This window comes from Spermophilus citellus, assembly GCF_964194105.1.
Source record: "Spermophilus citellus genome assembly, chromosome: 3".
Taxonomy (NCBI): domain Eukaryota; kingdom Metazoa; phylum Chordata; class Mammalia; order Rodentia; family Sciuridae; genus Spermophilus; species Spermophilus citellus.
Window position 1 is genome coordinate 102094559 of NC_138184.1, and position 25638 is coordinate 102120196.

The 25638-nt window shown below is 53.2% G+C and overlaps 1 protein-coding gene and 1 pseudogene across 2 annotated transcripts in view; one reads left to right on the plus strand and one right to left on the minus strand.

The window, feature by feature from the left end:
* Nucleotides 1–25638, plus strand: part of TMEM132C (transmembrane protein 132C) — a gene marked incomplete at its 3' end in the record, with an annotated part of 269362 nt that overhangs the window by 150037 nt on the left and 93687 nt on the right. The gene's annotated exons all lie outside the window — the stretch shown is intronic.
* LOC308645229 (oligosaccharyltransferase complex subunit OSTC-like) lies at nt 5742–12119 on the minus strand (annotated as a pseudogene). The gene is made up of 2 exons: nt 11965–12119; nt 5742–6202 (listed from the first exon to the last, which is right to left on the minus strand). The product of its transcript is annotated as an oligosaccharyltransferase complex subunit OSTC-like (transcript).

Here is a 25638-nt window from a genome sequence, read left to right on the forward strand (position 1 = left end):
GTGGTAGACAAGGAAAACTCACCCCATGACCAGAAAGCAGAAAAAGAGGGTGGATTGGGGTCCCACAGTTCTCTTTGGGCACGGTGACCTAAGGACCTGCTTTAATATGGCACCACCTCTTAAACTGTCTTTTACATCTGCCAATAGCCCCCTTTGGGGCCACACCTGGGATGCCTGGATCTAGGGAGAGATTCAACACCACCCTATAGAGCCATGGGGCAGCATGCTAGTCATCCAGCAAAACCAAGGTGACATTACCTGTGGCTAGTGTCCTCCTCAAACTGCTTGAAGCCCATCCCTGGCCTCAACCTGCCTGAGTCCCACTCTCCCTCTGCAAATGCCACCCTCACATCCACAAGCATTGCCCCCCCCTCACTCTTCAACTTGCATTTTGGGGGCTCCTGTCCTCACCACCAGACTCCAAGTTGGGCAGGAGAAGAAGGTGCAGCCAATCAAACGATTCCTTCCCCCCAGGCCACAGGCATTGCCCCAGAGCAGCCAGGCCTGCTGATCTTTTTGTGGTGGGCCATCACCAAAGGACCCAGTAGACTTCAGCTACAGCTGATGGAAACAGACCCCATCTCTCAGCCTGGAAGCATGGTGTCCCCATTTGACTACCCCCCAGGGAGCCTGGAAATGAAGCGCAGTGGAGGAAATCAGAGCTGAGACAGGAGAGAATCTTGCCAGGCCCAGAGGTGCCCTGTGCCCTGGGCAACCCCTCTCTGACGTGTTTCCATTCCATTGCTACCCACCTCACCTGGAGATCTACCTGTACTTGAGAAACATCCGACCAGGTGGAGAGGAGTGTGATACCGAGGTTTCAGGGTTGAGGGAGAGAAGAATCTGAAACCCTGGCAGTTGGGTATGAGTGTTTTCACAGGCTGTTTCTTTTTATAAGACCAAACCATCCCAGCAGCTGAGATATTGAGATGAGAATCCAAAGGACAGGATTTCTCCCGAGGCACCATCTGTGTGCTTCATTTCCTCGGACTGTCTGGTTGAAAAAGCTCCAGAAATGTCGGTGAGAAATGTTTGAAGAACCTCCATGTCCAGCGGCTGCGACGGGGAGCTCCCCGGTTGCAGGAGGGGCTGCTTCCCAGGGCTGCCACTCGGCCAGCAGTCCTAAGGCATCAAAGGAGGGGAGCGTTTTATGTGTTTGGAAAGGGGCAGAGGGCCCGCCTGCCGACAGGTGAGTGGAGCCCTGAGAAACGCTCCAGGATGTACATCTTGAAGGGATTCGGGGCAGCCTCTGAACTTCTCTGCGGATGATCACACAGCTGTGTGGTCCTGCACAGGTCCTGGCCAAGTGGGAATAAGACACCGATGGACGGTGGGAACTGGAGGGTCATTTTGTGCCTGTGGTGGAGAGAGCCCACTCGCGCGGCTCTGGGGTTGAGTAGTAGCGACTATCACCTGCATGTACTTGCTGACTAGCCCGTGGTGTGGTCAGTAGTCCTGATAGCCCAGGCTGACCTTAATGGTGCTGCTGGGTCTGTGGGTGAGTCATCCGAGGGATGTCACCTGACCTGGTGATACTACTCATGGAGAGCTACTATCTGTTTCTCCTGCTAATAACTGATTCAGGGAAGAGGTAGGGACATCTGGATTCCTGGGGCCCCTCGTCATGAGGTTCATTTACAGCCTGTCCCTACTGTGCATCTTGAGCTCTCCGTGCCCCAGGGTTCTCTCCTTAGGAGCAGCTGCCCTTCATCTTCCTGCTGGGGCATCACCATAGAGGCTCCCATACCTCCCCATCTCCCGGATAGTCTGGGCTGAAGGGTGGGAGGCAGGTCCTGCTATGGAAGACTGAGAGAGCCATGGCAGCTCTGCATCTTCAGATGGTCTTGCATAGGCTGATTTGGGGGGTGGATGAGTAGCTCGAGCCTGGTCATAGACTCGGGAACATTTCTTTGGCTTGTTTGTTTTGCACACTGATGTTTATGCCAACACATTTCTGTGCAAATATATTCTCAGTTAAACACCACCCTCTCCATTCCTGACGGGGGGGGGGGGGGCCTTGCTCGCCTTCTAAAATAATTTTCGGGTGCTATGAAGCTTTTAAGAGCCACTTGCCAAAGTCTAACTCACATGCAGAGGAGTATGCACATCTGAAGAGCCAACTATATCCGTAAAGGGGACACCCGTGTCACCAGAGCCCAGGGTAAGGAAGAGCTGAACTCAAGTGACATGGTCATCAGTGCTGTGGAAACTCTGCACGTTAGCCCTCTGTGGAGGGAACTGGGGGCGGGGATCTGCTAGTAGTGGACATGGGACAGGGAGCCACTCACTTCCAGGATGGCTGCCTCCAGCTACCGACAAAAACTGTGGTGTGGGGCTGGGGATGTGGCTCAAGAGGTAGCACGCTCGTCTGGCATGCGTGTGGCCCGGGTTCGATCCTCAGCACCACATACAAAGAAAGATGTTATGTCTGCCGAAAACTAAAAAATAAATATTAAAAAATTCTCTCTCTCTAAAAAAAAAAAAAAAAACACAACAAAAAAAAACACCTGTGGTGTTGCTTAAGAGGAAAATAGCCATCCTCCTTGGTTTCCAGAGTGCACTGGATGTTAATACCAAGCAACTGTCTTCTTTCTCCTCTGGGTCCCATCATGCCCAGGCCTCCCTCTTCATGGATTAGGGCACCCGAGAGCGAAAAAGTAGAGGGCCAAGTCTGTGCTACCGGGGAATTGGGAATGGTCACTGTGATGCTGAACAGTGGCCCTGAGACTGGCCACCTGCCAGAATCCAAGACCTAGACAGTGAGCCGGGGTTGTGCCCCTCCTCCTCCTTCCAGCATGTTTCCACCGTACCTTCTTCTCTGTTGTCATTTACTGTGCCTTTGAGATCTGAGATTCTTTCTCCTTGATGAAATCCTAAGAGAAACCACCCTAAAAACTTTGCTGTCTGACCAAACGGTGAGCAGGACAGGCGGCTTGCACCCTGGTCACCACCTTTGTTCCTAGGCCCTGCCAAGCAAGTGCCCAGCTTGGCCAAGAGAGAGGACTTTCTGCTGGCTTTTTAAAAATAGAAGCAAACACCATGGCTTCCTGCCCTCTGGCCCTGCGTCTTCCTCCCGGGCCAGTGTGGTCCCTGCTCTTTCCTGGCAGGGCTCCTCACTCCCCCCCCCACCCCCCGCCCCCTGTGTCTTGTGAATTCGGGTTGCCTGCTGTCCAGAAGGCGCTTTGCACATTTTCTGCATGGCCTGAGTCAGTTGGAAGTTCATACCAAGCTCTGGCTTCTGTCCAGCTCCCATTAGATAGACGGGAGCCTGGTGAACCACAGTTCCCACCGATGGCCGGGTGGGAATAAGACACAGTCATCTCACTTTCCCCGGAGGTCTTCCCCAGGCAGGACCAGAGCAGCCTGGCAAGCACTCAGATGCTGAGAGGAAGCACCTTGCCCGGGCACCCCACGTTCACGGGCATCCCTCGCCTGGCACCTGGCCCCAGCGCGTGCTGTCAGGGATCTGAGCTCACTGCTAGTTCTTTTCCAAATTATAGAAGGCCTGTGACTTGACGCTCTGCCCCCACTGACCCATCTGTGTCCACTCTGCATTCCAATAGTTCCGTGGTGTGCTTCACCTGGCCAATTGTGGCTCATTTCGGGGCCCTGCTGGAGACCCTCCCCCTCCACACACCGACAGCCCGAGAGCGGCTGCATGCCTCATGAGCATGGCGTGGTTTGCAGACTGGCGTTTGGCACAGGGGCTTCTGCCCACAAGTGGACGAGGACAGGAAGTGCCAGGAGTCAGCCTCCATGCGCACCTGGTCCCAGCCCTGCCGGGGGGGGGGGGGGGGGGGGGGGGTTCCAACAGACTCTGCACATGAACTCGACGCCTGTATGGTCCCTTCCAGAAGCCAGACACTTATTAAACCCGACATTCTGGTGGGGGAGCAAGAAGTCAGCCGAAGTGACCTTAGGGAACAGTCCGCAGACCATACGCTCCCCACACCCATTGTGGTTAGAGGGTTCCACAGGCCTCACTGAAGCTGTCATGGCCACGGTGTGTCACAGGAAGGATGAGGATTACATCGTCCAGGGAAAAAGCTCCAAAGGCAGAGTTCAAGAAACCCACGGGCCCCCTCCTCCTGCCAAGTCTGGTGTGGGCCACCCGAATTGCCTGGATCACTACCGCCCAGGGAGGGATGGAGCCTTGGTGTCCAGAGACATCCCCGGGCTCTATCACCCAGGCACAGCCAACTACTGGAGGCTGCACTCAGCTGCCAGCACCTCAGGAGGGTGAGCTGACAGCTGGGACCCAAGGCCCACCCTGAATCACGTGGCCCTGCCTGGTCTGACTTGTTGGCTTGCCAGGGTAAAGTAACACAGCCTGGAGATCATCTCCTAGGAGCAGGGAGGCTGGTCCTCTGAACTTTGGGTCACCACCCAGGTACTTTGGTTTCTGCCAGGTCTACACATACAGGATGCTGGGTGGAGCCCGGCCTGGCCCAAGGCCCCTCAGGCCTCCATGTTGGCCACGGGACCCTCCCGATCCCCATCCACTGCACCCTTATTAATCAGTGTCATTGTTGTTAAAGGAGAAATTTGGTTGAAAACTGGCAACAATGTGGAAAATAGACAAAGGAAGTCCTCCTGGTGACTTGCCCACCTGCATCTCCCATCACTGGGAGAGACCCTTGTGGTGGCTTCTGGGCTGCCTTTGATCTTCCTCCATACCAACCTGAGCAGAGGGAACAGCCTGCCCCGGCTTACCTCCTACCCACGCCCTGCGTGTCCGTCTTGCTCCTTTTTCTGCCGACAGCTCCCCGTGACTTTTCTGTCTGGGTCCCTCCAGTTCCCTCAGCCTCTTCACTGTCACTTAATATTCCACCCCATGGAGCTGCCAGAGTTCACTTAACCGGTCAACGAGACGTGGGTGTTTTCCAAACAACAACCACGTAAAATAGCCACAAACACATTTTACCTCTCACTCTAAGAGCCCTGGACATGCCCTGGTGCCGGCATCATGGGAGCTGCAGAGTGAAGGATGTGCAGTAAGGGAGCGAGCAGAGCAGGGATCTCCTGGAGTTTCCTCTACAGGTTGGCACCGGCTGCACCCATCACCCTGAGAGTCTGTCCTGGGCCACCAGGGGGCGCTGTCCCACGCCACCAGGGGGCACTGTCCCATGCCATGGGGGGTGGGGAGTGGTAAAACTTTTGGATTTTTCTTTGCCTCCTTTTAAAAAAAAAAAAAAAAATTAGAAAAATTATTGATTTCTGCTCCTTTCATACATCTTACTGTTGAGCAAACAGTCTCACACACACATATGTGAAATGACCTGCTATCACACACGCCACTTAAAGTCAGAGCATCATCAATGAAGCGGATCAGCATACCCGAGTTCTCAGTTAATGGGATCTTGCTCCCTGATTTTACATTAACTTCTGAAAATTAGATATATCTCCAAAAAAAAGTGTTAATGGGGGTTGTAAAAAATGGTCATTTTATTCAAATATCACAATTTTAGAAGAACAGTATATTTCCGAAATGAAAAACTAAGAAAACGACACTTAACATCGTTGGTACAACAGGTCAGCAGGAAAAAGTACTACTGTGATAAACTTGTCTCCGATACCAAGAAATTCTAGTCCAAGCTTTAATATATGTCCTATGTTTTCACTTGATTCTTCTTCTATTTTTATTCTTTTCCACATTTCATAGAAGAGGACTTGGTACAGCCTTTAAAACTTCACTAACAGGAGCAAATCCAGAATCACCTGATTTCTTCTCAAAAGGCACTCTAACCCATCAGGTAGCCCCGCAGTTTCATTCTCAGGAATACTCTGGCCGTGACAAAGCTCAGTAGGACACAGACGAACCCTATAAATAGAAGAAGAAATCTACTGAGTTTTGGAAGATTTGGTGCACTGGATCGGTCCAGGATTATGAAACCTAACCCCCCCCCCATTGTAAACAGGAAGCCGGGTGCAAGTCCTTCCATGATATATTGTCCTACTCTGTAGGCCAGGAAAGCCACTGGCCTCTGATGCCCATGTTCATCAGTCATAGAGCCAACATTGGAGCCAACAATAACGTCATGAATTAGTCCTCCAGCGATGAGGAAACAAGACACCACTCCCCCCCCAGCACACACGTCATGGCCCACGGCATGTGCACAGGGGCGGCGGCTTCAGCTTCAGGTTGGGACACTCCAGCACTAAAAATGGAACCCAAAATATACAAAGCCTCCGTATTGGTGGCCTGCCTCCATTTTTAAAATGTCAGAAGCCAAGAATTTGTGTTTGTCTTTGCTGTGGGTCTGAGATCATGTGACAAACACATACATTGAAACCCAGCAGTAGTGCGCAGGACACGGCCAAGTCCCTGTCACTTTGGAGCTGACCCTGCTGGGAGACGCAAAGTGGATGATGTGTGGTGTGCATGGAGAGGGAGGTGCCGAGGATGCCTACTGCAGAGGAGGGGACACAGAGGACAGAGGGGAGAGGCTGATGCAGGTCCCAGGGAGAGCCCTCCTGGAAGGTGGCATTTACACAGAGACCCACGTCAAGAGGGAAGGGAGTCATGTGATCAAGGGAGAGACAGCTCTGGGCAGAGGGAGCATCAAGTGGAAAGTACTAAACGGGCCAGGGGCCAGGGGAGAGGCTCAGTGACCTCTGCTCCCTGCTCCCAAGCACAGAGAAGGAAGGGTCAGTACCCACAGTAAATCACACTGACTGACATGAAGATTGCATCTCCTCCTGCCAAAGGAGGAAGCCGTGCCTCTCAGTCCCTTTACTGAGTTAGAAAGAGAATGAGACCCAGGAGAAGCTCTGTGCGGGAGCGGCCTCCCGCCCCCTGGAGGGGAATCTTGGCTGCAGAGCTCAGCACCTTGGAGGGTTCTACTTAGTTAATATGCAACCAGTTCCACCAGACGCAAGCTCTTGCAGGATCCACCATGACATCTCCAATTATCATGGAAATTTTGTTCCTGAAGAGGAAGGGAGAAATGATCAGAAGAGGTGACAGGTATGAAAATGAGATGTGGGCCCTGGAGAGATTTCTCTTCACCAAAGAGTCTTGGAGGGACCATGCAGACATTTCCTTCACAGAACAAATACCTTCAAAATGTCTGGCCTCCCTTGGGTGCAGTGCACACCTCCGTGATGACCAGTGGCAGGTGGTCTGGGGTGCACACCAGAGGCAAGGGAGGAGAGGCCTCTTCCGTGGGGAAACAGCCCCCGACCAAGCCCACCCCGGAACACGGTTTTGCTCCTGGGGGGTCTGTTAGCTTCCCGATTTTCCAGGCTGAGCCACCTCCCAAGTCCCACAGCCAGAGGTGCCATGGGTCTCCCAGCACCTAGAGCAATCTTGCCCCTTCCTGTGAGGACAGCAGCCTGGGATCCACTGATGCAGGACCGTCCACACTTAGGGCACTCCCGAAACCAGGCCCCGGAGAAGTTGACCAGAGTGTTGTAACTGGGCAGCGCTCGGGGAAGGGGAGCAGCTCTCAGATGGGCCTGCACTGTGTTCCAACACCTCACCCAGGCCCCCCACTCCTCCCAGCACTGACGGGCAGCCTCTAGTCCTCCTGCCACTGTCAGAGAAGGACACTGAGTCCAGGGAGTCCATCACCCAGGCCAGCGTCCACACTTCCCTATACTCATTCCATTGATTCTTTAATTTGGATGTTCTTACACCTGGACAGAGGTGGGGGTGGGAGGAGCCATGCCATCTGTTCAATGTGCAGGACTTCCCCAGGTCTGACTTGACCCCCGGGACAAAGTGACCACCCAAGGAGCAAATGGGCATGTTGGCATCATTTATAAGGAAGAGCCTTGTGGTCCATGAGAAGTGGCAATAATGGAACCCCAGTGCTGAGTTCTGTCTGTGCCCTTACTGTAAGGACCAGGCAGTTACAACCACCGGTCCCTTGTGCCTCTGTCCCTCATTCGACAGATTCTTATCGAGTTCTAGTAGGCTGTGGAGATGTGAAGTGAACACAGCAGAAAAGATTCCCTGCTCCCTGGTAGTGTAGGAACCCAGACCATAAAACATGGAAACAGATGGCAGGCGGTTGGCCGAGGACTCTGAGTACAACACAAGATTACAACTGGCTAAGGCAGAACAGCTCGGCAGAACAAGGCACCCACGTAGCAAAGTGGTGGAAGTCGTACCTCGGAGATGCCTCAATCCCTCACAGGTGAGATGAAACTGAAAATGAGATGGTCCAAGGGGTGGATGGAAGGATGGACAGGTGGCAAGGCCAGGGGGCAGCAAGTGTGGGCTGACCACAGGTTCTGGGTGTTGGCCCATGGTGCTGACTGACAATTCTTCCAACTTCTCTGTGTGTTGGGACATTTTGCCATGAAGTTTGGGGACGGCCATTCGGAGGCCCTGCAGAGCCGTTGATGAGATCGTCATGCTCCACTCCCGCAGCCTGTCTTTCCTCTGATGAAGGCAGTTATGGAAATGAGGGGCTTAGACAGGCAGGATGGAGCTGTGCTTCTGGGGGCTGAGTTATGTACGTAAAGCTTGCTACCGGCCAAGAACACCTCGGACAGGTGCAGGAGGAGCGGGTCAGCCACCCACGAGCTTAGCCTCAAAGACCCCAACAACCTGTCAACCAGAGACCCCGGGATTACGGTGCGTGGAAAGTCCCTGCAAGGAACGTTGACCTTCGGATGCAGAGTCCTCACCCTCAGGGAAAGCCTGGTTAAACTGCAGCCTTGTCCCTTTTATTAGAAAGGACATCTTACGCAGCACACACAGAGTCGCACAGAAGTCTGCGGCCCGGCCCTGCCCTCCTTGGCCCTCTGTGGATAAAGCTTGTATTTGCTGGGCCAGTGACTTATTTGTGCAGAAAATGAAATGATGTGCTGGCGGTGAATGAGATGGACAGGGAAGGCACCTGGTGTGTGCTCCAGGAGTCTTTCAGGTTTGTCCAGAGCTGTTTTGAAGTCAATTCTGGGTCTCAGGATGGCAGCTTGGACAGAAGCCAGGGCGCTGAGGTGCAGCTGCCCTGTGCCTCGGATGCTGGGCCTGTGGCTTAGGGAGAGAGGGCTGCAATCACAGGAAGTGGCCCTGCATGGACAGGGCGGGGCTGCTGGCCACCCATGCCGAAAGCCCACCTCCTGTCTTCACCGGATTTTAAAAGGAACGATGGTTACACTTTATTTGTGTAAAAATCACCTGAAGAGACCTTTTGTAAATTTTTGGAAATGTTACTTATAAAGGTGACATTTCCTTTTATCTTCAGTTTGGATATCAATTGCTTCCCTCACCCCTTTGAAGGAACCACCGCCTCTGGAAGACGCCTGGGGCACGTTCCAGCTTAGCTGCCTACGAGCTGCACAAGCCCACGGGAGGTGGCCTCTCTTCCTGCCCCGTGACCCCAAGCATCCTGCCTAAGCATCCTGCCTATGAATGGCACCTCCCTCCCTCTTCCTGTGTGAGGGCTAGATGTATGTCTGGGGACCCTCAGAAAGTGCTTGACAGTAGAAAGCAGAGGATTGTGTTGTGCATGTTACATGGGAAGCGCCACATTTGTCAGTGTTTCTGTGCAGGGGGTTAAACAGGGGCAGCGCGTCCCACCACCTGTAGTACTGGACCTAGTGTCCTGGAGACTTCCACACAGGGACCTCTTCCACCTCCTCTCCTTTTTTATCTGTTCCCCGTTGACACTGGGACTGGATCGTCTTGTCCAAACCAGGTCTCCTTCGGGGCAAAGCATGGCCTCGGGGCAGGGACTCCAGGGCAGCAAGCCTGATGGGGCTGTCCTGAGCCCATGATATCTAGTCTCCCGAGGTTTATCCTCACCTCTGCACCCTGAGAGCACTCTGGTGCTCCATGCTCTGCATCTCTCTGCACTGACTGGCAGGGGGCAGCTGGCCGAGGAGCAGGGCACCTTCACATTTCACATGCAGAAGTTGTGTCTGGGGCCCACCCACGCACCTGCTCCTCTTCTGTGCTCTCAGCAATACAGATGCCATCCCAGAAGCCACTGCCCAAGAGCTCAGAGCCCTCATTCAACACTGCACATGTCCCTTCTGGGTGCTGTTGTCCCTACACCAGAGACTACACATCCAATGATATTGTCCTCTTTCTTCCTTCGACCATACACAGATTTTGCATTTTAACTAGGCACGAGATCACCTAGACTGAAGATTTCATCTCGCTTTTAATAATACGAATAAAGTATATGTGCCTGTTTTCAGGTCACATCCTTAAAAAGTATGCATTTATGTATGCCTTGCTCTTCCACTGGCTGGGATGCAGACATGAGGACAGGTGCTGAAGCAGCCACCTTAGACCCAGAGAGGAAAGATGTGTGTTTCATGGGGCTCTCAACCTCAGCACTGTGGACATTGTGAAGTGAGATGATTCTTTGCGGGATGGGGGAAATTTGTGTATCATAAGATGTTGAGCAGAACCTCTTGCCTTTCCCAGTAGATGCTAGAGCATACCACCCCAGGTGTGATCATCAAAACTGACTCCAGACTTTGCCTGGTATTCCCGAAAGACCAAACTCTTGTGTACCCAGGTTGGAGAGCTCCCTGCAGAGTGACTCTCTCTACTCCAAATGTCTGAATTTCTGGGTCGCAGCAGCATGGACTCCTGAACCCTAACTCACCTTCGTATTCATTTCCTCAGGTTACAGGGGTCCATCCAGATGCTGAGTATTACAGATAGTGTACCCTTGACCTGGATAGACCACCCAGGTCGCAGAGTGGAACCTGCATTTTTATTGAAAATCCACAGCCTGAATCTCTGAAAAAGTCAGAAGTTATAACAATGCCCAGGGGTGGAACCTGGCACTTAGATATTTTCTTCTTCTGTGATATTTTAAAAACATTTAAAACCCTTGTAAAATTTAAAAATAATGACATTTTGTTTTAAAAATCCGTATGGGTGGCTTCATGTGCTTAGCAGTGGGGATGCGCGGCTAGTGCGTGAGGAGCCCTCGGTGATGAGCTCCGGGGACTCAGTCTCCTGTCCTCACGGGCAGCTGGCTGCCTGCAGCCTCAGGCAACGATGCCTGGGCAGAGCTGAGCGGGCCCTGTGCAGACCGTGGACACTGTTTTAGACCCAAACTCAGGACGGGGTGACCTGGCTTGTGGCCAGAGAGGAGGACAGGAGCTGTGAACTCCACACTCTCTCAAGGGCAGGGGACACTCCTTGGAGCCATTGTTTCTGTCCTCTTAACTTCCCACAACAAGGAGCCCACACAGCCATCAGGAGACTGCTCCGCACCCAGGATTCCCCTACACAGTTAAGGAGCCCCAAGGTTCTGCTTCCCGAGAGCCCTCCTCAGCTAGATACGCTCCAATGCAGCCTCCTCCTGGACAGGAAGGCTCTACAGATCGCTAGTCCCACGTGTTAGTCACTTTGCATTACTGTGACCAGAGCACGTGGCAGAAACAACTTAAAGAAGAGAAAGTTTATTCAGAGTCACGGTTCCGGTGGTCCAGTGCATGGTAGGCCACATCCATTGCTCTGAGCCTAAGGTGAGGCAGAGCAGCAAGGTGGGGGGATGTGGGGGAGAAGGACTGCTCATGACCGCCAAGAAGCAGAGGGGGAGGAAGGGGTCACAGAGAAGATGACCCGTCCAGGGCAGCCCCAGTAGCCCCCACCTCCAGCCACCCTTACCTGTCCACAGTCACCATCCAGGATGGACAGGTTAGGTCCTAGCTCTCACCGTCATTTCCCCCCTGTAGGTTCCTGCCTTCACCCAGGAGCTTTGGGGGACACCTCATGGCCAGAGCCTAACACTCTCACTGGGCACAGCGGCCCTTCTATCCCCCGCAAACCTCATTTTCTGCCGTCTCTGGCTGACATTTCTTGATGGTGTTGCTTTATTTTCGCTTCCTGTTGGATCTCAGAGCCAGACTTCCTGTTGAATCATAGACTTGAGGTGTCTGTGCTCCGTCTCCAGCCAGCTTCCTCCGGGGGGAGCGACTGGGGTTTGCCACATTTGCATGGTGAGGCTCATTTCTAAAGTCCCTGGCAGACAGGTTAGCGCCTACCGTGTCAGAAGTGCACCTCTCTCCTCTGCTAAGCACGTCGAGCGGATTTGATGCATCTTGAGGCTGTCAGAAATGACGACTGAAATGGGGTCGAAGGCGAGCTGAGCCAGACCTGGAGGTGGGAAGGTTCTGTCGTTATTGCTGCCATTGACCATTGACGTTGAAGTGTCACTGGCTTTAGAAAAGACACTCATGGTTTCCAGCCATAGAGTCCCCACCCAAATTGTTGAAGATGATCCAGCAGGTCCACCTCCAGGCACCAACACAGGAAAATGGAAAGGAGGGACCAAGAGGGGAATAGGTTCTCAGCAGCACCATGCACAGTAGCCAGAAGGTGGGATGGCCGAGCGTCCCCCAGTGGATGAGCAGTGAGCACAGCATGGAGCACAGTTCTGACGCATGGAACAACGTGGGGGGCCCTTGAGAACATCACACTAAGTGAAATAAGCCTGTCCCCAAAGGACAAATACAGTGTTTCCACTTAGGGGTCCCCAGAGCCGTCAGATCCATGGAGGCAGAGGACAGAGTGTCAGTGCGCAGGGTCTGGAGGGAGGGCAGGGGCTTACTGTTTAAGGGGCACAGAGTTCCGGTTCTGCAAGTTGAAAAGCTGAGCTGTGGGTGCCTGCCTAGTACACGTCATGCCTGGGTCTATGCCCAGCACCCCAGGGGAAAAAAAAAAAGAAAAACAGTTCAGATGCTGAATTTAAATTTCACCTTGCTTTGCCTCAAATTACCACTGCATTTTAAAAAGGATAGTGTTCCACTCTCCAAACTGCAAAGTCTGGGAGCAGAGCTGGTTCCAAGCAGAGCTGGATCTGGGGTTCACGAAGTACCATCAGGAATCTGCCTCTCTCTCCATCCTGCAGGAACTTCCCACGAGATAGACCAGGGCCCCCCTCCTCCTTGAGCAGCTCTCGCCCAACAACCCTTGAAAGGGACATTCTTTTCATTTTCCATGTCAGAAAAAAAATCTCTAAAGAACTCTAATAGGCCAAGCCAGGGTCATGGTGCCTAAATGCACCAATTGCCCCCATGGTGGGTACAAGCCCTAGCATGGAACAAGCTGAAATTGGTCCCTGGAGGACAGGGCCTCTGAAGGAAAGGGACTGTTTCACAGTCCAAGGCTACCGAAGCCTTGATCCAGGAGGGACTTTGTGAAAGGCGGGTGCTAAGCACTGTTCCAGTCCCCTGTGGCCGTAGAATGCAGGCAGGTGGTGTCTCAATACCCACAGCCAGGACACAGGTGCTGCTGGGCCCTGAGTGTCAGCCACCAGAATTGTCCCACATGTTCTCCGGCTGGCTCCAGCCCTACGTAGCTCACCTATGACTGGCATTTACGGCTCTGGATATTAGTTCTCTCTTTTGTTGTTCACCTTTTCTTCAGCCAAGAATATAATCGCCATCCTAAGAGCGAGCTGTCCCTGAATTCTGAAATTGGCAGCTCATGGTGAGAGTGCAGGGGAACCTCCTCTCCAGGCAGGATTCAGGGGTGGTTTTCCTTCTTTCTTACCAAAGGCACAGGTAGGAGCAACAGGTCTCCCCATAGGTAGAGCATCAGCCCCATAGTTGTGTGGGCTGATGTGGTTGATGCCAGCTGTGTCCCCAACCAGCCAAGAAACACCATCATGACACCCGGGCAGCTTCCCTATCCTGACTGTCCCCAGAGTTCTGGGGGTGTGAGAATGCCCTTCCTCGAGGTGTGGAAGCCCCCTACACCCGTGACTGTCCATTGTTGCTAGCCTGACCCAGAGGAGCTGTCTAGGGAATTGGGACAGTGACCTTCTGGGGCACTGCTTCAATGCAGGCAGCTATGTCCCCCTCCACTGCTGACAGGAGCTATGCTGGCACATGGCAGGTGTAGCACCTGGCCTCGGAAGGTGGCCTTTCCTGAAGTCATGACAGGCCTAAGGCTGACCTCTCCTGCCAGCTAGGCCTTCTCCATCCCCATGATAGCGAGGGGGTCCTCTGGGCCATGAGGGCAGCGGGAAGTCTTCTAAGTGTGTTTCAGGGGCCACCTTCCCTGGAGAGCATTCTTTGCCATTATGCATGCCCCGCCCTCTTTCCCTTTATTTTGCTGTGGGTAGTGGAGAGTGTGGTACCTGCTGAGGGCTCTGGTGGTAGCCTGGAGCAGTGGAGGAGATCCCAGGGCATGGCTGGGGCACCAGCCCAGCTCCAGCCAGCCTGCAGACACCGGTCCTTTTCCTTAGGCATTTCTTGAGCTGACTCTTAGAACCTGCAATGTTACTATCAATAACAGTAAGTGCTCCAAGTCCTTCAAGTCCTCAGAGTGCTCTCTATCAGTGAAACCCCACGTGTGATCTCAGTCTTGCCCAAGTCCTCTCAAGAGGTCTAATTGCTCAAGGTGTGAGAATTAGGATGCAGATTCTGGACCCACATGCTTGCTCCCTTCCAGCTGTGGGCAAAGCCTCTCAGTGCCCCAAGCTCCCGAGAGGGCAGGACCTGCCCAGCTGGCAGCCTGGACCCTGCCGAAGCCACCTGCCACCCACCTAGAGTCCGGGGTGCCCAGTTGCATGAGACCACCGCCACCCATTGGAAGGTCTTGCATGCGTCCACACAGCAGGGGAACCAAGTAAACACAAGCTGCCTTGGAGGAGCTCACACTCCAGAACCCTATTCTCCCCCAGGCCCGACCACCTGCTCAGCCTGCTCCCCTGAGAGCAGAGAGCAGATGCCATGGAACTGCCTAGCCCACAGCGGAGCCCTCCGTGCAGCCACCTAGGTCTGTCTCTGTACATCAGAAAAGAGGGCCTGGGCCAGCTGGAGGGTGATGGCTCAGCACAGGAGTTTCTGGAGGTCAGGCCAGGGCCGGACACTGCTCCCAGTCCTCAGAGTCCTGCAGTGTGCAGAGAGGGGCACGGTCCCCTGTCCTCCTCTGTCAGAGCCGCCCTAACGGCACTGTGGGCTAGGTGGCTCGTAGGCCACAGCAATGACTGGCTGGTGGGTCTGGAGGCTGGAGTCCAGGTGTCAGCAGGTCCTGTGTCTGGGGAGGGCTGCTTCCTGGTCATCGAGGTGCCTTTCTACCCTGTCCTCATTTCGAAAGAGGGAGGAGAGCTCCCTGGAGTCTCTTACAAGGGAACTAATGCCCAAGACCTCATGGCCTCCCAGGGGCCCCGCCTCCTTCAGCATCGCCGTGCTGGCCAGGTTTCCACCTGGGGTGTTGGGGCAGCACGGATCTTACGCTGCAGCACCCTTGCTCAAGGTACCTCCCAGTGGGGGAGACGGGTTAGCAAACGCTGATCAACAGTGTGCTGACTGTTTGATAAAGACTGTGGAGAAAGATAAAGTGGGATGGGAGGATGAGCGGATGAAGCAGATCCTGCTCTATGTGCCCTTCCCCAAGGCAGACTGGGTCAGAGGGGAGGTGGGACCTGACTAGGCAGGATATGTGAGGGAAGGACACTCAGGAGGAGGGAACGGAAAGAACAAAGCTCAGAGGCTGGACCTTTGCCCAGCCACATTGTCACAAATGGGGGCTGCAAAACAAGGTTCAAGGGACAGGAGTAAGGGAGAGCGTGGGAAGCAGGGACAACACCTTAACATGGCATAGGTGGGAACTAAGCTTGGGCAGGGGGACCGTGACACACATGGCTTTACCCATTCCACCCTGCTGGCTTCCTGGAAAGACAGAGAAAGGCACCTTGGCCATGGACCTCTGGTTATCCTCCAGCAGCCAAGAAGGGGGACCCAGGAAGTTTGAGCAGGGAGTGGAAAACAGCAGTGAGTGGCAGTGTCCTCGGGTGCACGCCCACAGGATGAGAACCAGAGAGCCAAGCTCCTGGGGCATGGAGGCCGGGAACCTGGGGGAGATGGGTGTTGGCCCTTGGGGCCCTTGCAGCCGTCCTCCGTCCGTAGGAGTTATCACGCACGACTTTCCCTCCCTTGCCAGGAAAGCAGTGCTGCGGAGACTCGGGCTCCTTCAGGGGTGAATTAGTAGGTCACCCTTGTCAAATATTAATGCACCAGCTGCACCGGAGCTGCCAGCCTCCTGTGGGAGCCCCTCCGTGCCTGGCCCTCACGCCTGCACAGAAGGCAGGCACCTGCTCAGAGGTACTTAAAGAGCCACTAGGCCGTTGATGGACGCCTTCAAAGCCCTTTTTGGAGTTCATTATTAATGCGTTTGTTTTGCACCAGTGACTCAGGGCCAAAGAGCAATCCAGTGGCCTCTCAAGTCAGCAGTGGGGGAGGGGTAGCTGTGTGTGTGCGCGTGTGCGTGCTTGTGGGGGAAGGTGTGTGACCCCCAGATGACTTTTCTGCCCACGTGGCCAAAGCATGGCTTCTGGAAGCACACTGGCCAGCCAACACCTGCTCATGGGCCAGCTGACCCTTTACTTCAGAAAAGAGGACAGGTTGTTAGCGCTCTGGAGTCTGATGGGGTGGGTCACCACGCACTGCTGCCTGGTCCTTGTGTGATCTTGAGGGTTTCTTGGCCATTCTGGCTCTTATTTATTTATTTTTAATCATCTATTTAAAAGGGTGATGTAGCAATGGGATCTACTCAGGGAAGTTGTTAGAAGATTTAAAATAGAATAAAATAAAACCGCTTAGCAGAGACCTGACGGCTCGAGACGTAGTAAAGCGGGCAGCTGCTGGGGTGTTCGCTGGGCATGACATTGCAGCAGAGACGGGGCTCTTGCCATTCCCCTGCTGCCACAAGAACCCAGGATTGGAGCAACAGTGGAGGATGGGCTTTGCTTTCCGCTGGTCAGGATTCTGACTCTGACCCCCAGAGGAGTGTCACCTCTGGGATCTGGTGTTCTGGCTCGTCACTGTCTGTGATGAAGCCCCCAGACTGCAGCATGAGCCACTCTGCCGCTCTGCTGACGGCTTATTCTATAATTTAACGGCTTATTCATTTCTGGGATGCACTGAAGCAGGGTGGGGAGGCCACAACAACTCTCTATCCACACACGTGGGAGCCGGCATGACCTCAGAGCAGCGGCTGCTCCGAGGTGCTAAGGGAGCGTGTGAATCTGTCCTGGTAATTAGATGACGCTTCCTTGGCTTGCCAAGCTCGCTGGACCGGGCTCTGCTTGCTTTGCCTTTGAGCAAGATTTCTCAATCTCACTACTGCTGACATTTGGGGCCAGATAATTATTTGTGTCTGGAAGGGGGGCTGTCCTGTCCATTACAGGGTGCTTAGCAACATCCTGGCTGCTGCCTGCCAAATGCCAGTGTCACTGCAGCTCCTCCTGAGGACATCACAAGCGTCCCTTGAAGGGCAGCACTGCCTTGGAGCACAGCTCTGAGTGGTGTTCGGGCAGGGGGTAAAAGCAGGGTGGGGTGAGGATCCCTCCATGACACACCCCACGAAGAGCTTTGTATTCAGGGACACATGTCTCATGGTTGAGACCAAGTTGCATTAAACTGTTGGGACTCTTCAGGGATTTTAGTTTCAAGGCTGTGATTCACTTTGCATTTTGACCCTTCTGGAGCAGAACATTGTCTGGTAGTCACTCCAAATGGGACCTAGGCTGTTCTTCTGACAGGCACTAGTATCTCCTATGCCCTGGGCGGTGCCTGCCTCCTCAGCAACATTGTACATGGAAACAGGGTGATGCAGGCTGGACCCCTGCCCTCGGCACCCCTCCCTAAGCTCTTCACTCATGCTTGAACCTGCATATAACCACATTCCTGGAGCTGACACCAGCTTAAGGGAGACACAGAGGATGGAAGAAACCCAGTGAGGGCAGCAGAACCCAGCAGACAAATCCATAATGAGGACATCCTACAAGTCAAGGACTCAGTGTCCCTCCAAGAATCAATTCTATGAAAAGGGGGCTAGAGCATTAATAGAAAACAGATGTAAGAGTATAACAACCAAATGGCCTAGGTAACCTTGTTTGGACTCTGAAGAGTCCAAACCTTTGAAATAATTAGGGAGATTCTCACACTAAGAGATCATTAATTTTGTTAGGTCTGATAATGACAAAGTGATTGTGTTTAAAAAAAAAAAATTTCCTCCTGCCCCTCGGTCTGGTGTTGGGCCACACTCCACTGAACATGGAAGGGAAGGGATCCCAGAGTGGTTCTAGGTAGAGGTCAGTCACCAAGGGCACGATCCAGGTAAGGAAGAAGGGCAGGAGCTGGACAGGGAAGCCAGATCACAGAGTGGGCACGTGAGAGTCCCCAGATGCACAATCAGACTCTGCTGGACTTCGGAGCTAATGGCACAGGTGTAATCGCCATGCACAGTGTGGGAATGTTCTCTGTGAATCAGCCCCAGCACTGATCCAGTGCCCCTGGCAGCGGTGTGCAGGAGCAGGGGTTTTCTGGGGAGCAGGCATCGATTTACACCTGCCAATTACAGGGGTATAAATACTCCCAGCAAAGCCAAAGTCAGGGTCAGAGTCAGTTGTCGCTGAGCACAGGGCTGGGAGGACTTGTCCCTTAACCCTCCACTGTATGCCACCTCCTCTGCACAGACACAGATGTCAGTACCTCAAGGGCCTGCACAACAGTAGTAAGTTGTGATAAAATATCCAGGAAGTGGTGAGTCTTGGGCGTATCTTCTACTCATTCGTCAATGGTGAGTGTGATTTATGTTTGTGTTTGGCAACTAGTTTGCAAATATCCTAAAATCCTCACATCCAGCATAGCACTGGCCTGTGCCATTGTCTACACCTTCAAAAAGAGGACAGTAGGGTGGGGAGGTGGGCGACGGGGTTGAGGAGTCAGGCTATGGAAGCGTTTGTCTTACAAATGAGCATCCCATGTGCTGTGCTGAGTTTTAGTAGAGGGTTGGCCCATGGCTGGGGCCTGGAGGAGAAATACTGGAGCCAGAGTAGAGCTATACTCAGGACACCCTGTCTTCCTCAGAGGTCTGATGAGTCACTGGGGAAAAGCTGACCAGTGTTCACCAGGCCGTGCAGAAGACGGAAAGGTGCTGGGTAGGAACCCTTTGCCTGCAGCCGTTTTCACAGCGCCCTGCAAAAGGTGGGAGGGGGAAGTTCTGTGTGCTGGGAAGAGCGGGGCCTCAGGGGATCCACACAGATGCACCAATGCGCAGGTGCATGCAAGCGGGTGCACACATGTGCACAGGCATGAGTGTGTATCCAACTTCTCTTAAGAAACTGGAGGGAAGCTCATTATGGCCTTGGAACCGATCCCTACCTCCTCACTTCCTGGGTTCTCCATTTCCATTGAGAGGAGCCAGGTAATTTAGGAGCCATCAGAGGGGTAGCATAGGTGGACAGGAGACTGGGTCACGGTGTAGAAAAGGACATTGCCCAGCTGGTTCCAACTCCAGAAGTCGTGGTGGAATAAGGTGACTGTGTTCCTGGGGCTCCTGGTGGAGAAAAGAAGATGGAAAGAAGCTCACATAACTAAAAACAGCCACAAATCTTCTCAATATTACTATCCAGGGTAGTAAAAGTACCACTGCTGAGGATTCCGTCCTCCTGTATTTTGAAAGATTGTCTATACAGAGCTGACATTAGGCAGGAAACTCTGCCTTTTTAAATTATATGCCCACTGTGCCTGCCAGAGTGTGGTATTGTGCTAGTAGCAAGAGATGCTGCTTTATAAGATTCATGAATAGTTTTTTTTTTATTTGCACTATTACTTTGTTGTGCATATAGGAAAAATGTTTGTTTTTCATGATTGCATATATAGTTCTTTTTTAAATATTTTTATTTTATTAATTTATTAATTTATTTTTATGTGGTGCTGAGGATGGAACCCAGGGCCTCACATATGCCAGGCAAGCCCTCTACCACTGAGCCACAACCCCAGCCCCTACAATTCTTTTTTAAAATAACTTTTCTGCAGTAAACAAAGAGGGAGATAGCAAATATTTTTAAAATATTAAGTAGATGATATTATAGGTAGAGTATGAACATGCCAGTAATTTGGGGGTGGGCCTCCAGTGGCTCACCTTGAGAGACCCCAGTGAATTGTGTATGTCAAAACTCCACAATTCAGCATGAGTCCATGATGCCCCAGGGGACAAGTTCATGGAAGCAGCAATAGCATTCATGCTATTTAGTTAATATCTGCACCTCCCCGACTTCTGTGTTTTGAAATGCTGGAAACACAGCCCCTCCTGGGGACTGAAGCAGTCAGGTTAGTGGGTGGATGTAGATTTGAACTTCCGGGTCTTGTTGCCGCAGGGACCAAGCACCAGGGAATTACACGTCCCCCCAAGGCAGGCACCACTGCAAAGGACCTTCCCCTCATTTCTTAACTGCAGAAGCCGTTGTGAATACGGGAGCAGGAGATTTTCCTGTCGTGGGGCCCAGGGCAAGCCGCTGGAGAGCCCTGGATTGACAGGCTGAGCATGCCGGGACAGTAACCTGCTTTCCCATCTCGTCATGGCTACGCTTTCTGGTGGCTGCTCCCAGGGGCCAAGCTGGCCTGGGCTCCACTTTTCCCGCCTCTTTCCCTCCATGTTAACAGTATTGGTTTGCCAAGGCTGCTGTAACAAGGTAACACAGACCAGGCCCCTTGAACCAGAGAAATGTCCTCTCTTCCCATTCTGGGCGAGGGTGGGGTGTGAGGCCAGGGAGTTGGCAGGGTGCTGCCCTGGGGCCGAGAGGGAGGCTCCTGGCCTTCCCTCTGGCTGTAGGAGGTAAGGCCTTCAGGTGCCGGTGTCATTATCCCAGACGGAGTCTGTCTCCAATCTCACCTTTATAAGCACAGCAATCATTTTGTCAGGTCCCCCCTGATGGTCTCCACAAAGCCCCTGTCTCCCCTGAGGCCACACTGCAAGGTGCTGGGGGTCTGGACTCAGCCCCCCCACACACACCGATGGTGTTGCTTCCTCTGTAACACGCTCTGAGGCTCAACTCAGCTCCTGAGCAGGGGCCAGAGACCCAGCAGGACCTGAAGAAGCCCGAGTCCCACACAGGTGCTCACCCCAGCACACCCACGTCCCCAGAGGGTGCTTCACCACGAGGGCATTGCCAACCAGAGAGGCCCCCTAACCGTGGAAAACAGGCTACCCGAGGTCAACATCCGCTGTGGACCTGGTCCTCTAAGTGGCTTTTAGTCACCCTCGTATTATGTCTCAGCCACATTCATTTTGAAAAAAAAGGGGATTATTTTGCTATGACTTTTAACCACTGGGGACTGAATGCAGGCTATGAAGCTGCTGTGCAGAGGGCATGAGCCCTCCCAGGTCCCCACAGGCAGGCCGCAGGAGCCGCCAGGCGAGGCCCACCCCTGAGCCCTGTGCCGGGACATCCAGTATCCAGCACCGTGCCAGGAATGGTCAGGGCCGATGGTGACGTGGCAAATGAAAGATGGCTGCCTCTGTGTCCTTCAGCTGAGTCCCTAGCTGGAATCATCTCCCGGGTGACCCGCAGTGGAAGTCCCACAAATCAGGATTGTTTCAGTCAGCTTTTTTGCTGCTGTGACTAAAAGACCCGACCAGAACAATTTTAAAGGAGGAAAAGTCTATTTGAGGGCTTGTGGTTTCAGAGGTCTGAGTCTCTGGACAGCTGGCTCCATCCCTCAGGGTCCAAGGTGAGGCAGGACATCGTGGTGGAAGAGTGTGGCAGAGGAAGTGGCTCCCAAGATGATCAGGAAGCAGAGACTCCACTTGCCAGATACACCCAAGCCCCGCCCCCACTGCCCACTCCTCCAGCCACACCCCACATGCCTCTAGTCACCACTCAGTTAATCTCATCAGGGATTAGTTCACTGACTAGGTTAAGGCTATACCCCAGTGACTCCTCCTCCAAACCTCCTTGCATTGTCTCACATGTGAGCTTTTAAGGGACACCACGTCTAAATCATAACAGGGTTCCAAGAAACCAAGCCACACTTTGTGTAGAGAATGATGAAGAAAGTCCTGGGCAACTCCCAAGGCAGGGCCAAGTCTGCCCTTGCACTGTGGCCCACTGTCCTTTCCCTCCCTGTGTCCATGCTGAGAAAGGTCAGCCTCTCACGAAGCCACTGGCCCACCATCCGTGCCTCTTACATAGAAACCAGGCATCCTCCAAGTCCTCTGACTTTGTGTGTGTGTGTGTGTGTGTCTGTGTGCTGGGGATGGGACCCAGGGCTCTTCCACTGAGCCACACCCTCAGCCCTACTTCCACTGAATTTTTAATGCTGACTCTGGCTGCAAAACTTCTAATCCAAAAACCCAAACTCCAGGCACTCCTCACCCTGAAGTAGACAGTAGCCCTGGTTGTCATCAGAGGACACACCTGACCACCAGTGGCCCCCACCTCCGTTGCCTCTTCCCCCATCCCAAGACCAGCATCACCCATGGTGGAGTCCCCCACCTGTGTGAACTCCTGAGTGGGGACAACAAATGTAGCTTCAGTGAAATCTGGAATTTGAGCAAAACCCAAATGCGAGCAAGGCAATGTTGCCTGCCGCCTTCATGTGCAGGGTGGGAGATGGAGTCCTGTGGGAGACAGTGGGCGGCACATTCCCTGTGCTAGGAGCAAAGGGCTTTCCCATGCGGGTGCATCTCTAGGTATTGGCCCTCACACGCAGGGTGGCAGGAGTATTTAGCAAATCACTTTAACATGAGACTCAGATCGCTCTAGAGAAGATGGGCTGTGGCTGAGAGGCTCGGGCTGCCCTGCGGCTCATTTGGACACCCCTGAGTCAGGCAGGGAAAGGTTGATTCATGACTACCTCCCCCACCTCCTGGTGACCACCCAGCAATGGCCTTCTCAGCTCTGAATAGCCTTTAGCTGCTCCCTTGAGCTGCTTGACTCTGGGAGACAAGCAGGGCAGGAGTGTGTGCGTATGTGTGTGTGTGTGTGTGTGTGTGTGTGTGTGTGTGTGCGCAACTGTTTTAGCAGTTCCTCTCATAAGATGCAAGCATGTGTGAATGTTAAGTCAATCAGTCGTATGTGAATCTTGAAATGATACAAGAGAGCAGAGCTGTTTTCAGGATTAGGGTGGGGATGGGCCACCATGGAGGGGTCAGGAGGGTCCCCTCTGTGGCCGGGGAACAGCTCCATGTCTTGCTTGTGCTGCGGTTCCCTGACTCCACGCACTTGGAGTTCACAAAGGAAGAAGGTCTGTGAGTGCCGGAGCCTGAGGTCCTTCCCCCATGGGTGGTACTGTACCAACACATCTCCTGACCTTGACAGTGAACCGTGACTGTGTGTGGTGTCCACAGGGGGGCAAACTGGGTCAACTGCACAAGGAACTCTATAGTTTTAATTTATTTATTGCAACTCTTGTTAATCTCAAGTGATTTAACTATTTCAGAACTGAAAGTGTCACAGCTGCTCCATTTCTCTGCCCTGCAAAATGCCCTCTTTGGTGTTTACATCTGTGTCACTAAGTGACATGCGGATGTAGACATTTCTCAATTCCTCCTGTTTGAGCTTTGGGCAAGATCTACAGATTTCCCACTGTGGAAGGTCAAACCAGATTTCACTCTTCTTCTCTACACCAGTGCCCTCCCTTCTAGCTCTTTCCCTCCAGGGTAATCATCCCGTTTTGTTCCGATTAGTACTGAGTGTTGAAAATACTATAAATGTGTGTGTGAATCGTGGCAAAATGGAGTATTAAATGATGATGACTTTTCCTTTTTTGCATAATGTTTTATAGTTACAATCCAAAGATGATTTGTTCTATTCTTTTCCTTGATTCTCAGTGTATTTACCTTTTCTTCATTGCCAGGATCTCCAACAGTTGTCTAAATCCTTTGTGAAGCAGCCATTCACAGTGCATTTATTAGGAAACTGCAGCTTCCAGGAAAGGTCTCTGCTGGCGTATTCTGAGTTACCCAGGGGCCTCGCTGCCATCGCTGGAGCCTCCGCCTCTGCTGTACTCTGGGTCCTCTTGTGACCTCTGGGATGACCCTCTGGGTGGGTGGAGCACTTCCCAGACATTTCCCAGCCTGGGTGCAGGAAATAAAGTTTCTGAGAACTCACAATGTGTAGAAGCATTGAACTCATGCATTGGCTGGAGGCAGGAATCCAGGTTGGAAAACCCCTCCCATTTCTAGGTCCCCTGAGGCTGTTCTCTCTGGAGCCTGCGGCCTTGGCCCCTGTGTGCCCAGAGCTCTGATGTGTTCTGAGTGCCCAGCCTGCTGTGCTGCGATCCTCACTCACTTCATGTGACAATGCCCAGTGAGCTCTTCCTCTCTGAAAATGGCTGGCCTCCCAGTTGGGGGAATGTTCTTGAAGTGCTCCCAGGGAATGCTCTCTCTCCTCTCTGTAATTCGCATGTGGAACTGGGAAGCTGCTCTCTTGGTTTCCTGTGTCCCTGTCTTCCACCTCCTGTCCTCACCTCCTTGGAGGTTCCCTCTGGGCTGTCCCTCCAACCCTCCATGCCTCTTTCCTTCCCTGTGGTCTTTTATTAACAGAAACTCAGGCCTATGGTTGGGACACGCAGGTGGCAGTCTCATGAGAGGGAACCTGTTTCAAGTGGCCCCAGCCACAGTGCTGTAGGACTTTGCTTCAGGACAGTGGAATTCTCTAGAATCCTATGTTTTTCCTGGAAGGTGAAGGTCCAGCTTGGAAAAAACTGGGAATAGTGTTCAGTGTGCACAGGTCACATCTTTGCAGTGAGGGGCCCCAGTTCTATACTCGTCCTGGTACGTGTGCCCTGTGTGGAGTTCAGGCAGACCTCCCCTGCAGGGACAGAGGGGCGTACTAGTAGGGCTGCCTCCTAAGCAGACCCCGCTCTAACCCTCTTTATTTATGAACTGCTCTCAGAGCCAGCTGGTGCCCTGGGCCTGGAGTCCTGTGGCTTGCGCCGCTCTTGTCCCTACTCTTCTCACTTGCGGCTGCTGAAGTGCTGCTCATCCATCTCTCCTGCAGAACTTGCTTTTCCCAGGTTCCAGACCTGTTCCCAGGTGGAGTCTCCTCTCCCTACAGGGGGCTCGTGCATTTGAGACAATCCTTTGCCCTCCTCTAAGTGGGATCAGGGGTGAGAGTCCCCCGATGTTCGTGCTCAATCCCACGCTTTTCTCAGCAGTTTAGCGGTGACACAGAGGTCCTAAGAGCTGGCTGGGGGTGAGGAAATGACAGCAGCGGGAGGGGCTGTCTGCATGCTCTCAGGGTCCTGGTTGGCTTTGGCAGAGTGGGACTCAGCCTCCAGACTGAGCAGGAGACACCTGGAAAGGCGGGGACACAGCGGGCTGTCCTCAGGAGTGTTCTGAGTGGCTGATGCTACCCCCTGTGCTCCTGTGTGTTGACACATTTAAACACCAGCGTTACATTGGGGGTGTTATGCCCACCCCCTCTCTTTACAGAGGAGGGGAGGGAGGCACAGAGACATCCTAAATGTGACACAACCCAGCACTGCTGACCTTTGGCTTCTTCTGTGTTGTGCGGCTCTCAGGAGGCCTTGTAGGCTGCTTGGCCTCTATCCACTAGATGACATCACACCCACCCCAGCTTCGATGACCCAGAATGTCTCCAGACATGTACAAACATGCCCAGCAGGACTCGCACTTGGATTGAGGACAGCTAACCCTGGCAGTGTGCCCAAACTAGCTGCCATTCTAGTGCTGGTCTAAGGAACATCTGGGTTCCCCTCCCCCACCTGGCACAGGACAGGAGGTACCTGGCTCCCTAGTCTGCAGCAGGTCTCCCCCTCCCCTCCCCCTCCAACCCTGGCCCAGGACAGAAGGTACCTGGCTCCCTGGTCTGCAGCAGGTCTCCCCCTCCCCTCTCCCTCCCCCACCTGGTGCAGGACAGGAGGTACCTGACCCCCAAGACTGCCCCAGGTCTCCCC